Source organism: Oncorhynchus gorbuscha, linkage group LG06 (assembly GCF_021184085.1).
Source record: "Oncorhynchus gorbuscha isolate QuinsamMale2020 ecotype Even-year linkage group LG06, OgorEven_v1.0, whole genome shotgun sequence".
In the NCBI taxonomy this organism is placed as follows: Eukaryota; Metazoa; Chordata; class Actinopteri; order Salmoniformes; family Salmonidae; genus Oncorhynchus; species Oncorhynchus gorbuscha.
In genome coordinates this window covers 105,054,277-105,068,798 of record NC_060178.1, presented here as the reverse complement: position 1 = coordinate 105,068,798, position 14,522 = coordinate 105,054,277, and the positions used below count along the sequence as shown (strand labels likewise).

Here is a 14,522-nt window from a genome sequence, read left to right as displayed (position 1 = left end):
TAATGTAACAATTTCACTACAACTACCTTATACACGCAAGTGTAAAGGGATGAATACGAATAAGTACATATAAATATATGGATGAGCGATGGCCGTGTGGCATAGGCAAGATGCAGTAGATGGTATAGTGTACAGTGTATACATATGAGATGGTTAATGTAGGGTATGTAAACATTGAAGGTGTTGAAGGTGACTGATGTTACATTTATTACATCTAATTATTAATTATTAAAGTACAAGAGATTTGAGTCTGTATGTTGGCAGCAGCCACTCAATGTTAGTGATGATGGCCTTGAGATAGAAGCTGATTTTCAGTCTCTCGGTCCCAGCTTTGATGCACCTGTACTGACCTTGCCTTCTGGATGATAGCGGGGTGAACAGGCAGTGGCTCAGGTTGTTGTTATCCTTGTTGGTGTCCTGGAGGGCAGGTAGCTTCACCCGGTGATGCGTTGTGCAGTCCGCCCTACCCTCTGGAGAGGCTTCCGGTTGTGGGTGGAGCAGTTGCCATACCAGTCGGTGAAAAAGCCCGAAGGTATGCTCTCGATTGTGAATCTGTACAAGTTTGTGAGTGTTTTTTGGTGACAAGCCACATTTCTTCAGCCTCCTGAGGTAGAAGAGGTGCTGTTGTGCCTTCTCCACCACGCTGTCTGTGTGGGTGGACCATTTCAGTTTGTCTGTGATGTGTACGCCGAGGAACTTAAAACTTTTCTCCTTCTCCAGTCTCGTCGATGTGGATAGGGGGGTGCTCCCTCTGCTGTTTCTTGAAGTCCCCGATCATCTCCTTTGTTTTGTTTGACGTCGAGTGTGAGGTTATTTTCCTGACACCATCTTCTCCCTGTAGGCCGTCTCGTCATTGTTGGTAATGAAGCCTAAAACTGTAGTGTTGTCTGCAAACTTGATAATTGAGTTGGAGGCGTGCATGGCCACACAGTCATGGGGGAACAGGGAGTACAGTAGAGGGCTGAGAACACACCCTTCAGGGGCCCCAGTGTTGAGGATCAGCGAGGTGGAGATGTTGTTTCCTATCCGGCCCGTCAGAAAGTCCAGGACCAAGTTGCACAGGGCGAGGTCAAGAGTTTGGAGGGTACTATGGTGTTAAATGCTGAGCTGTAGTTGATGAACAGCATTCGTACATAGGTATTCCTCTTGTCCAATTAGGATAGTGTGCAGTGTGATTGTGATTGCATCATCTGTGGACCTATTGGGGCGGTAAGCAAATTGGAGTGGGTCTAGGGTATCGGGTAGTGTGGAGATGATATGATCCTTGACTAGTCTCTCAAAGCACTTCATGATGACAGAAGTGAGTGCTACGGGGCGGTAGTTGTTTAGCTTAGCTTTCTTGGGAACAGGAACAATGGTGGCCCTCTTAAAGCATGTGGGTACAGCAGACTGGAATAGAGATTGGTTGAATATGTCCATAAACACACCAGTCAGCTGGTCTGTGCACACTCCGAGGACCCCGGCTAGGGATGCCGTCTTGCGAGTGTTAACACTTTTAAATGTTTTACTCACGTTGGCCACTGTGATGGAGAGTCCACAGGTTTTGGTAGCGGGCCATGTCAGTGTCAGTGTCACTGTATTGTCCCAAAAGCAAGCAAAGAAGTTATTTCATTTGTCTGGGAGCAAGACATCGTTGTCCGCGACGGGGCTGGTTTTCATTTAGTAATCCGTGATTGACTGTATACCCTGCCACATGCCACAAACACACACTGTGTTTTAGCCATTTTTATTTTATTTTATTTATTTCACCTTTATTTAACCAGGTAGGCTAGTTGAGAACAAGTTCTCATTTGCAACTGCGACCTGGCCAAGATAAAGCATAGCAGTGTGAACAGACAACACAGAGTTACACATGGAGGTAACAATTAACAAGTCAATAACACAGTAGAAAAAAAGGGGGAGTCTATATACAATGTGTGCAAAAGGCATGAGGTAGGCGAATAATTAAAATTTTGCAGATTAACACTGGAGTGATAAATGATCAGATGGTCATGTACAGGTAGAGATATTGGTGTGCAAAAGAGCAGAAAAGTAAATAAATAAAAACAGTATGGGGATGAGGTAGGTGAAAATGGGTGGGCTATTTACCAATAGACTATGTACAGCTGCAGCGATCGGTTAGCTGCTCAGATAGCTGATGTTTGAAGTCAGCGATTTTTGCAATTCGTTCCAGTCACAGGCAGCAGAGAACTGGAATGAAAGGCGGCCAAATGAGGTGTTTGCTTTAGGGATGATCAGTGACATAAAACTGCTGGAGCGCATGCTACGGATGGGTGTTGCCATCGTGACCAGTGAACTGAGATAAGGTGGAGCTTTACCTAGCATGGACTTGTAGATGACCTGGAGCCAGTGGGTCTGGCGACAAATATGTAGCGAGGGCCAGCCGACTAGAGCATACAAGTCGCAGTGGTGGGTGGTATAAGGTGCTTTAGTCACAAAACGGATTGCACTGTGATAAACTGCATCCAGTTTACTGAGTAGAGTGTTGGAAGCAATTTTGTAGATGACATCGCCGAAGTCGAGGATCGGTAGGATAGTCAGTTTTACTAGGGTAAGTTTGGCAGCGTGAGTGAAGGAGGCTTTGTTGCGGAATAGAAAGCTGACTCTAGATTTGATTTTCGATTGGAGATGTTTGATATGAGTCTGGAAGGAGAGATAACAGTCTAGCCAGACACCTAGATACTTATAGATGTCCACATATTCAAGGTCGGAACCATCCAGGGTGGTGATGCTAGTCAGGCATGCGGGTGCGGGCATCGATCGGTTGAAAAGCATGCATTTGGTTTTACTAGCATTTAAGAGCAGTTGGAGGCCACGGAAGGAGTGTTGTATGGCATTGAAGCTCGTTTGGAGGTTAGATAGCATAGTGTCCAATGAATTGCGACTCTACTCTGTCTCCATACTGGCGCTTAGCTTGTTTGATTGCCTTGCGTAGGGAATAGCTACACTGTTTGTATTCGGTCATGTTTCCGGACGAGTTGCCATGATTAAAAGCAGTGGTTCGCACTTTCAGTTTTGTCCACGGTTTCTGGTTAGGGATGGTTTTAATAGTCACAGTGGGTACAACATCACCGATGCATCACCGATGCACTAATAAACTTGCGCACTGAGTCTGTGTATACATCAACGTTGTTGCCTGAGTCTATCTGGAACATATCCCAGTCTGTGTGATCGAAGCAATCTTGAAGCATGGAATCCGATTGGTCGGACCAGCATTGAACAGACCGGAGCACGGGCGTTTCCTGTTTATTTTTCTGTCTATAGGCTGGGAGAAAAAAAATGGAATCCTGGTCAGATTTACCAAAAGGAGGGCAGGGGAGGGATTTTTATGCGTTACGGAAGTTGGAGTAGCAATGATCCAGAATGCTGCCAGCTCGAGTCGAGGCCATTCGATATGCTGATAAAGTTTAGGGAGCCTTGTTTTCAGATTAGCTTTGTTAAAATCCCCAGCTACAATAAATGCAGCCTCAGAATGTATGGCTTCCAGTTTACATAGAGTCCAGTGAAGTTCTTTCAGGGCCATTGAGGTATCTGCTTAGGGGGATATACACGGCTGTGATTATAAGCAAAGATAATTCTCTTGGTCGATAATGTGGTCGGCATTTGATTGTAAGGAATTCTAGGTCACATGAACAAAATGACTGAAGTTCCTGTATGTTATGATTACACCACGACTTGTTAATCATAAGGCATACACCCCCACCCTTCTTCTTACCAGAGAGATGTTTGTTTCTGTCGGCGTGATGCGTGAAGAAACCAGGTGGCTGTACCGACTCTGATAACATGTCCCGAGTGAGTCATGTTTCAATGAAACAGAGAAGGTTACAATCTCTGATATCTCTCTGGAAGGCAACCTTTGTATACCTTGTTGTCAAGAGATTGGACATTGGCGAGTAGTATACCCGGGAGCGGTGAGCGATGTGCCCGTCTACGGAGCCTTTTGTTTTGAATCGCCTACTGAGATGGGATCCATTGTCCTGGGTGGTGGTCGCAACAGAGGATTCCCTTCGTGAAAGTCGTAAACCTGGCCGTAATGTTGGTAAGTTGACGTTGCTATTATAGTAGTTCTTCCCGGCTATATGTAATAAGACTTAACATTTCCTGGGGTCACAATGTAAGAAATTATACATTAAAAAAATAAAAATACTGCATAGTTTCCTAAGAACGCAAAGCGAGGCTACCATCTCTGTCGGCGCCATCTTGCATCGGTTCCCTTTTCCAATGCGTGTAGACGTACTAGGAGTTATGTCTGACTACTGAAAGCGTTTTGTATGACAACTGAGGGAGTTTCATCTGACAATTTAATTTCGGAATATGGATGCGATAGTAGTGATGAATAAATGAAGACTACAGTCCCTCAAACAGTCTCTACATAACCATACTAGTTCGGAAATCCCAGTCCTCTCTCCCACTGTGTCGTCAGTGCCTTTCAGAACACCCAGTATTAGACGCACACACACGCACACGCACACACACACACACACACACAGTCACCCACACACAGCCCGTCTGAGCCCCCAGTATAACAGCTCTGTGGTCCCTGTTGATTTGCTTGTCTAAGCAGCAATTTGTTAGTGTTCTCAGCCAAGGCCCTGGCAATATCACGGTGCAAATTAGTTACGCCCCCTGACCACGTTTACTGCTCCTTCTCCACGAGTTAAACTTACATTAACTGTTTCAGTACTCCATGAAGCCACACAGAGCAGGGCCACACATACACACACACACACACACACACACACGCACACGCACACGCACACGCACACGCACACGCACACACACACACACACGCACACGCACACACACACACACACACACACACACACACACACACACACACACACACACACACACACACACACACACACACACACACACACACACACACACACACACACACACACACACACACACTTGACAGTGACATAAAAATATAGAACTGACCTCATTGAAACATTAAGTAAGACAATTCACTTCCTGTATTAACAGTGTTTTACTGCTTAAAAGTGATTTTGATTGTGTTTCTCTGGGTTTAGGGCTGGTAGACAAATATTTGATTGTGTGCATATATGGGAAAATTGCATGTAAGTCTGTAATATAAAAAAATAGCACTCATATAAAATTTCAAAATAATGACTCTTGCTGAATTCCTTCCCCTTTCACCCCTCAGCCCTCTATTTACTCATTCACTCATCCCTCAGCCCTCTATTTACTCATTGACTCACCCCTCAGCCCTCTATTTACTCATTGACTCACCCCTCAGCCTTCTATTTACTCATTGACTCACCCCTCAGCCCTCTATTTACTCATTGACTCACCCCTCATGGAGTAAACATTAAACAAATCAATAACACAGTAGACATTTTTTTTAATAAATAGTCTATATACATTGTGTGCAAAAGGCATGAGGAGGTAGGCGAATAATTACAATTTAGCAGATTAACACTGGAGTGATAAATGATCAGATGGTCATGTGCAGGTAGAGATACTGGTGTGAAAAAGAGCAGAAAAGTAAATAAATATAAACAGTATGGGGGTGAGGTAGGTAAATTGGGTGGGCTATTTGCCGATTGACTATGTACAGCTGCAGTGATCGGTTAGCTGCTCAGATAGCAGATGTTTAAAGTTGGTGAGGGAGATAAAAGTCTCCAACTTCAATGCTTTTTGCAATTCGTTCCAGTCACAGGCAGCGGAGAACGGGAAGGAAAGGTGGCCAAATGAGGTGTTGGCTTTATGGATGATCAGTGAGATACACCTGCTGGAGCACGTGCTACGGGTGGGTGTTGCCATCGTGACCAGTGAACTGAGATAAGGCGGAGCTTTACCTAGCATGGACTTGTAGATGACCTGGAGCCAGTGGGTCTGGAAAAGAATATGTAGCGAGGGCCAGCCGACTAGAGCATACAAGTCGCAGTGGTGGGTGGTATAAGGTGCTTTAGTAACAGAGCGGATGGCACTGTGATAAACTGCATCCATTTTGCTGAGTAGAGTATTGGAAGCCATTATGTAGATGACATCGCCGAAGTCGAGAATCGGTAGGATAGTCAGTTTTACTATGGTAAGTTTGGCGGCGTGAGTGAAAGAGGCTTTGTTGCGAAATAGAAACCCGATTAAAATTGAAACATTTGTAGAACACATGATACCGCTGTTCCTTCTCTCTCCTATATTCTCATTTCCCCCTGTGTCAGTAGGAGGTCAGGGCTACTTAAACAGTGTGACCAGCTGCAGTACCATCACAGCTGAGGCCTTGTTCATGTTACTGACTAGCCCAGCACCGAGAGGTGAGGAGGGGAGACGAGCGGATGGGCGCAGAGTGAAGAGGAGAGAAGGAGTTGAGAGGAGAGGGGGAAGGAGTGAAGAGGAGAGGAGGAGTTGAGAGGAGAGGGGGAAAGGAGAGAAGAGGAGACGAGGAGTTGAGAGGAGAGGGGGAAGGAGAGAAGAGGAGAGGAGGAGTTGAGAGGAGAGGGGGAAAAGAGAGAAGAGGAGAGGAGGGAGGAAAGGAGAGGAGAGGGGGAAAGGAGAGAAGAGGAGAGGAGGAGTTGAGAGGAGAGCGGGGGAAAGGAGAGAAGAGGAGAGGAGGAGTTGAGAGGAGAGGGGGAAAGGAGATAAGAGGAGAGGAGGAGTTGAGAGGAGAGGGGGAAAGGAGAGAAGATGAGAGGAGGAGTTGAGAGGAGAGCGGGAAAGGAGAGAAGAGGAGGAGTTGAGAGGAGAGGGGGAAAGGAGAGAAGAGGAGGAGTTGAGAGGAGAGGGGGAAAGGAGAGAAGAGGAGAGGAGGAGTTGAGAGGAGAGGGGGAAAGGAGAGAAGAGGAGAGGAGGAGTTGAGAGGAGAGGGGGAAAGGAGAGAAGAGGAGATAGAAGGATAGAAGGATAGATAGAAGAAGAGGGGAGATGACAGTAGAATCACTGAAGCTGGAGACTCATATCTCCCTCACTAGCTTTAAGCACCAGCTGTCAGACCAACTCACAGATCACTGCACATGTACATAGCCCATCTGTAAATATCCCATCCAACTACCTCATCCCAATACTGTATTTATTTATTTATCTTGCTCCTTTGCACCCCAGTATCTCTACTTACACATTCATCTTCTGCACATCTCCCATTCCAGTGTTTAATTGGTATATTGTAATTACTTCGCCACCATGGCCTATTTATTGCCTTGCCTCCCTTATCTTACCTCATTTGCACACACTGTATATATACTTTTTCTACTGTATTATTGACTGTATGTTTGTTTATTCCATGTGTAACTCTGTGTTGTTGTATGTGTCGAACTGCTTTGCTTTATCTTGGCCAGGTCACAGTTGTAAATGAGAACTTGTTCTCAACTGGCCTACCTGGATAAATAAAGGTGATTTTTTTAAAGAGTAGTGCAGAGGAGAGGAGAGAAGAGGGGAGGTGAGGAAAGGGGAGGTGAGGAAAGGGGAGGTGAGGAAAGGGGAGGTGAGGAGAGGAGAGAAGAGGGGAGGGGAGGGGAGGAAAGGGGAGGTGAGGAAAGGGGAGGAACGAGCGGGGAAAAAATGATTGTCAAACAAATAGTTTGACAGCTGTGAATGAATGTGTTTAGGAGTATGAGCACTGACCCACAAACACATTTCCCTATACCCTAGACATCCATCTGAACGACCCTATATGTTTATTATTTCCATTGAAATGTTAGCTGTTAAAATTAGATCCAACAATAATATTAAGGGATTAGAAATCCGTGCCTTAAAAACAAAGGTGTCATTGTGCGCTGATGATAAATGTTTTCTTTTAAAATCAAAATGAGAATCCCTCCGCAACCTCATAGAGGATGTAAATACTTTCACTAACTTTTCTGGATTAAAATCAAATAAACACATTTCAGCCACACAATCATTATTTTGTGTGAACCAGAAGCAACAGCAATTATTTGACTCCTTGAAAATGACCTAAACCAATACTGTTGCACTATGGCAAGACAGGAGACCAAAGCCGCTAGATGTATCATGTTATCAACATTATATTTGCTATCCCTCTAATTAACAGTATATTGCATCCCTCCCTCCCTCGCTCTCGCGATCTCCATCCCTCCCTCGATCTCTCTCTCTCCCTCTCTCTTTCCCTCCCTACCTTTTTTCTACTGTCTCTCCTCAAGTCTGGGTCGTTTTTCATTGAGACTCAAGAGGAGAGAGGAGAGAGGAGGAGAGGATAGGAGAGGAGAGAGGAGAGGACAGGAGAGGAGAGACACACAGAGACACACAGAGACACACAGAGACACACAGAGACAGACAGAGACAGACAGAGACAGACAGAGACAGACAGACACACAGACACACAGACACACAGACACACAGACACACAGACACACAGAGAGTAGAAGAAGGAGGGAGCGAGCAGAGAGAGGAGTGGAGAGTAGGATAGGGAAGGAAGGAATTGCAGCGTTCACATATAAACATAACACTTCGAAAAGTGATGATTTTCTCCTAATGTAAACCCATTTAAGCTTCCAGGATTTTCATTTAAATGCCAAAAGTGCTTTTACATAAAGTTTCCCTGTGATAGATAATTAAAACGGAAAGTAGAAAAATCCCTTTCAAACATGGAAAGTGTTGGTCCCATGTATTATGAGCAGAAATAAAAGACCCCAGAAATGTTTCATATTTATCTCAAATGTTGAGCACACATTTTTTATATTCCTGTTAGTGAGCATTTCTCCTTTGCCTAGATAATCCATCCCCCTGACAGGTGTTGTCACGATCGTCGTAAGCATACTCGGACCAAAGCGCAGTGCGATATGGATTCCACATGTTTATTCAATGAAACGCAAAAAAACAATAAAGAATAAATTACATTCTGGAGTGCTCACAAGCAACAACACAAACAACACACAGCAACAACACAAAACAAGATCCCACAAAAAAAACATTGGGAAAATGGCTCCCTAAATATGATCCCCAATAAAAGAAAACACTAAACAGCTGCCTCCGATTGGGAACCATACCAGGCCAACATAAAAATATAACAACCTAGATTACCCACCCTAGTCACAACCCAACCTAACCAAAATAGAGAATAAAAAGGTGCGGACTCCGGCCGCAAAACCTGACTCTATAGGGGAGGGTCCGTGTGGGCATCTAGCGCCGGTGGCAGCTCCAGTGCGGGGCGAAGTACCCACTCCGCTCGCAGATCTGCCAGCATCGGTGGCGGCTCTGGTGTGGGACGAAGAACCCGCTAATCCCGCGGATCCAGCATCGGTGGTGGCTCTGGTGCGGGACTCTGCCCCTGCCTAGACAACGGGTCCGGCTATGGAGCTGGGTAGAACGCTGTTCCCGGACTGGGCCTCGGCGCTTAGGAGGACCCCAGCCATGGAGCTGTGTTGAACGCTGCACCAGGACTGTGCACCGGCGCCGAGGAAGTTTCCAGCCATGGAGCGGGACTGGATGGCGTGCCTGGACTGAGTACTGGCGAAGAGGGAGGCTCCTGCCATGGAACGGGACTGGACACCGTGCCTAGACTGGGCATCGGCGCAGAGGGAGGCTCCTGCCATGGAGCGGGACTGGATGGCGTGCCTGGACTGAGTACTGGCGAAGAGGGAGGCTCCTGCCATGGAGCGGGACTTGACACCGTGCCTAGACTGGGTATTGGCGCAGAGGAAGGCTCCTGCCCTGGAGCTGGAAGCTCTGGACCGTGGACCGTCGCAGGAGGTTCCAGACCGTGGACCGTGGACCGTCGTAGGATGTTCCGGACTGAAGACCGTCGCCGGAACCTCTGGACTGGGGACCGTTGCCAGAAACTCTGGACTGGGGATGTGAACTGGAGGCCGAGTGCGTGGAGCGAGAACAGATGGCACCGGATTGGGAAAGTGCACTGGAATTCTGGTTCATAGAGCCGTCACAAATTGTCCCGGACAGATGACACACAATGCACGGCGAGTGCGGGGAGTTGGCACAGGACGTACTGGGCTGTGGAGGCGTTCCGGAGACCTGGTGTGTGGATCCGACACAGTTTTTACCAGACTGCTAGCACGCTCTTCAGGACGAGTATGGAGAGCTGACTGAGATGGCATCAAACAGATAACACGCTCCTTAGGGTGAATGTCGTGCATCATACACCAACACAACAACTCTCTCATTTCTCTCTCCCCCAATTTCTCCATCAACTCACTGATGGTCTCTGACTCTCTCCTGGCTCTGGTTCACTCCCGGGCTACGCCGACCACCCCGTGTGCCACCCCCCAAAAAAGTTGGACTGTCTTTTGGGCTTTCTATGTGGCCGCGAACCCCGGCATCGTCGCTGTCCTCCCTTCTCTCCTTGCGTCTGCTTCCAATGAAGGCTTTCGTCTCCTGCCATGTCCAGGATGTCTTCTCCTCCTTGATCTCCTCCCAAGTCCAGGATACCTTCTCCTCCAGGATCTCCTCCCAAGTCCAGGATACCTTCTCCTCCTGGGCACGCTGCTTGGTCCTGTTGTCGTGGGATATTCTGTTATGATTGTCATAAGCATACTCGGACCAAAGTGCAGTGTGATATGGTTCCCACATGTTTATTCAATGAAACGCAAAACAAACAATAAAGAATAAACTTAATGTGACGTTCTGGAGTGCTCACAGGCAACAACACAAAAACAAGATCCCACAAAAAACAGTGGGGAAATGGCTGCCTAAATGTGATCCCCAATCAGAGACAACGCTAAACAGCTGCCTCTGATTGGTAACCATACCAGGCCAACATAGAAATAAAACAACCTACATTACCCACCCTAGTTACAGTCACACCCGACCTAACCAAAATAGAGAATAAAAAGGCTCTCTATGGTCAGGGCGTGACAGGTGTGGCATATCAATAAGATGATACATGGCATGATCATTACTAAGGCCGCTCTAAAATGTGCTGTTTTGTCACACAACACAATGCCACATTTGTCTCAAGTTTTGAGGGAGGGTGCAATTTGCATGCCGGCTTCGGTAATGTCCACCAGAGCTGTTGCCAGAAAATTGAATGTTAATTTCTCTACCATAAGGTGCCTTCGACATTGTTTTAGAGAACTTGAGGTTAATGTTCCTGAATTTTCACAAATATAATGAGACATATCCCCAATGTTTCTGTTTATGGAGTAAACAAGGACGCCAGTTGGAGGTAGTATTTTATAATCTCCTGTTATTGCTATATGCTACTCAAGCCGCCCTAAAGTTTACCTAGTTTCCGGTTCCAAACACACTCAGACACTCCTTAGAACATAGTCGACATCAAAGCAATGCACACCACAACACACCTGCACACAATGCACGATAACACAACACACCTCAACACAACACACCTCAACATACCACAATACACATCAACACACCACAATGCACCTCAACACACCACAACACACATCAACACACCACAACCAAATTACACCACAACACACCTCAATACAACAATCCACAGCACAAAACACCCACACCACATCATAACCAAAACACACCACACCAAAACACACCACACCACACATCAACCAAAACACACCACACCACACCACCTCAACACAATACACCCACAACCAAAACACACCACACTAAAACACATCACAATACACCACACCTCATTCAAAACACACCACAAAACACCTCAACACACTACACCACACCACAACACACCACACCAGAAAACACCACAACACACCTTAACACACCACAACAGACCACAACACAACAGGGTTGTATGTAATGTGGCTGGTCAATCAGTGGCAAAGGTTGTTCACCTGTCTATGAACCACTTGAATTAAAAACAGAGTCTATAGTGTCTGAAACTAGAGTCAAAATATAATTTTAAAAATATATGGTGTTAAAGTATGTAAAATATACTGTGTCCATAAAATGTGTATGGGTTCAGAACTCTGGTGAAACATCACGGTCAAACATCTATGGCAAATAGAAAACAAAACTGGATGGTGTTTAGAGATGGGAGGTGTTGAGGGTAGCTGAAGTATGGGATTAAAAACAAACAAGATATATCTATTGCAAAATATACTGTGTCTGTAAAATGCATATAGTATAAGCTGGAATTCGAAGCCTAAGTCTTGCAGTCCATTAGTTTACTCTAACTAGAGGAGGGATGGTAGGGTTAGCGGAAAATAATAAAGGAAACACATTTGTTTTGGGGGGGTATGTCTCTATAAGCTTGGCACATCTAGCCACTGGGATTTTTGCCCATTCTTCAATGCAAAACTGATCCAGCTCCTTCTGGTTGGATGGGTTCCGCTGGTGTACAGCAATCTTGAAGTCATACCACAGATTCTCAATTGGATTGAGGTCTGGGCTTTGACTAGGCCTTTCCAACATGTTTAAATGTTTCACCTTAAGCAACTTTAGCAGTATGCTTAGGGTCATCGTCCTGCTGGAAGGTGAACCTCCGTCCCGGTCTAAAATCTCTGGAAGACTGAAGCAGTTTTCCCTGAATACTTTCCCTGCATTTTAGCGCCATCCATCATACCTTCAATTCTGACCGGTTTCCCAGTGCCTGCCGATGAAAAACTTCCCCACATCATGATGCTGCCACCACCATGCTTCACTGTGGGGATGGTGTCTCTGGGTGATGAGAGGTGTTGGGTTTGCACCAGACATTTTCCTTGATGGCCAAAAAGCTCAATTTTAGTCTCCTCTGACCAGAGTCCTTTCTTCCATATGTTTGGGGAGTCTCCCACATGCCTTTTTGGCGAACACCAAACATGTTTGCTTATTTTTTCTTTTAAGCAATAGCTTTTTTTCTTGCCACTCTTCCATAAGGCCCAGCTCTGTCGAGTGTACTGTTTAAAGTGTTCTCTATGGAGCTTTGCAGCTCCTTTTATTTGATTTATTTATTTTACCTTTATTTAACTAGGCAAGTCAGTTAAGAACCAATTCTTATTTTCCATTGTTGAAGTGGCTAGTGATTTCAAGTCTATGTATAGAGGACAGCAGCCTCTAATGTGCTAGTGATTACTATTTAACAGTCTGATGGCCTTGAGATAGAAGCTGTTTTTCAATCTCTCAGCCGCAGCTTTGATGCACTTGTACTGACCTCACCTTCTGGATGATAGCGGGATGAACAGGCAGTGGCTAGGGGAGTTGTTGTCCTTGATCTTTTTGGCCTTCCTGTGACATCGGGTGTCCTGGAGGCAGGTAGTTTCCCCCTGGTGATGCGTTGGGCAGACCGCACCACCCTCTGGACAGCCCTGCGGTTGCGGGCGGTGCAGTTGCCATACATTGAGGTCATACAGCCGGACAGGATCGTCTCAAATGTGCAACTGTAAAAGTGTGTGAGGAATTTAGGTTCCAAAACAAATTTCTTCAGCCTCCTGAGTTTGAAGAGGCGCTGTTGCACATTTTTTACCAGACTGTCTGTGTGGGTGGATCATTGCAGTTTGTCAGTGATGTGTATGCTGTTTGCTGAAGTCCACAATCAGCTCCTTTGTTTTGTTGACATTGGGTGAGAGGTTATTTTTCTGGTACCACACTCCCACCACACTCTCGTCATTGTTGGTAATCAGGCCTACTACTGTTGTGTCGTCTGCAAACTTGATGATTAAGTTGGAGGCATGCGTGGCCACGCAGACATGGGTGAACAGGGAGTACAGGATGGGGCTGAGTACGATCCTTGTGGGGCACCAGTGTTGAGGATTACCGAAGTGGAGGTGTTGTTTCCGACTTTCGCTATCTGGGGGCAGCCCGTCAGAAAGTCCATTCAAAGAGTTTTAGAAACTTCATAGTGTTTTCTATCCAATACTACTATGCATATATTAGCATCTGGCACAGAGTAGCAGGCAGTTTACTCTGGGCACCGTATTCAGACAAGCTACTCAATACTGCCCCTCTGTCACCAAGAAGTTAATCACCACTTCATTAAGTCAGGATTCCTATTTGACTCAGCCATGGTTTCTACCTGCAGGCAGACACTGAGTTTGAGGGGCTAAAGGGGATCCTTAAACTTAGACCATTTATTCTTTAAGGTTGCTGTCCTTATCATCGCCGAGCATATCTCCGCATGTTTTATCCTGTCTCTCCTCTCTGGGGAGGTTACCATTGCTTGGAGGTCAGCCACGGTTTGTCCTTTTTTTAAAGGGGTCAAGCTGATCTTAACTGTTATAGGCCTATTTCTATTTGGCCCTGTTTATCAAAACCTACTAGTATTATCTACTACTTATAGGACACATCACTGCACTCTATACTCCTCTGTAAACTGGTCATCTCTGTGTACCCATCGTAAGACCCACTGGTAGATGCTTATTTATAAAACCCTCTTAGGCCTCACTCCCCCCTATCTACTGCAGCCCTCATCCTCCACATACAACACCTATTCTGCCTGTCACATTTTGTTAAAGGTCCCCCAAAGCACACACATCCCTGGTTCGCTCCTCTATTCAGTTCGCTTCAGCTAGTGACTGGAACGAGCTGCAACAAACACTCAACCAGTCTTATCTCCATCTCTTCATTCAAAGACTCAATCATGAACACTCTTACTGACAGTTGTGGCTGTTCTGCGTGATGTATTATTATCTCTATCTTCTTGCCCTTTGTGCTGTTGTGTGTGCCCAATA

At 45.9% G+C, this 14,522-nt stretch overlaps 1 protein-coding gene across 9 annotated transcripts in view; it reads left to right on the top strand.

Moving 5' to 3' along the window:
• Nucleotides 1–14,522, top strand: part of LOC124038645 (neurexin-1a-like) — an 819,670-nt gene that overhangs the window by 249,413 nt on the left and 555,735 nt on the right. The gene's annotated exons all lie outside the window — the stretch shown is intronic.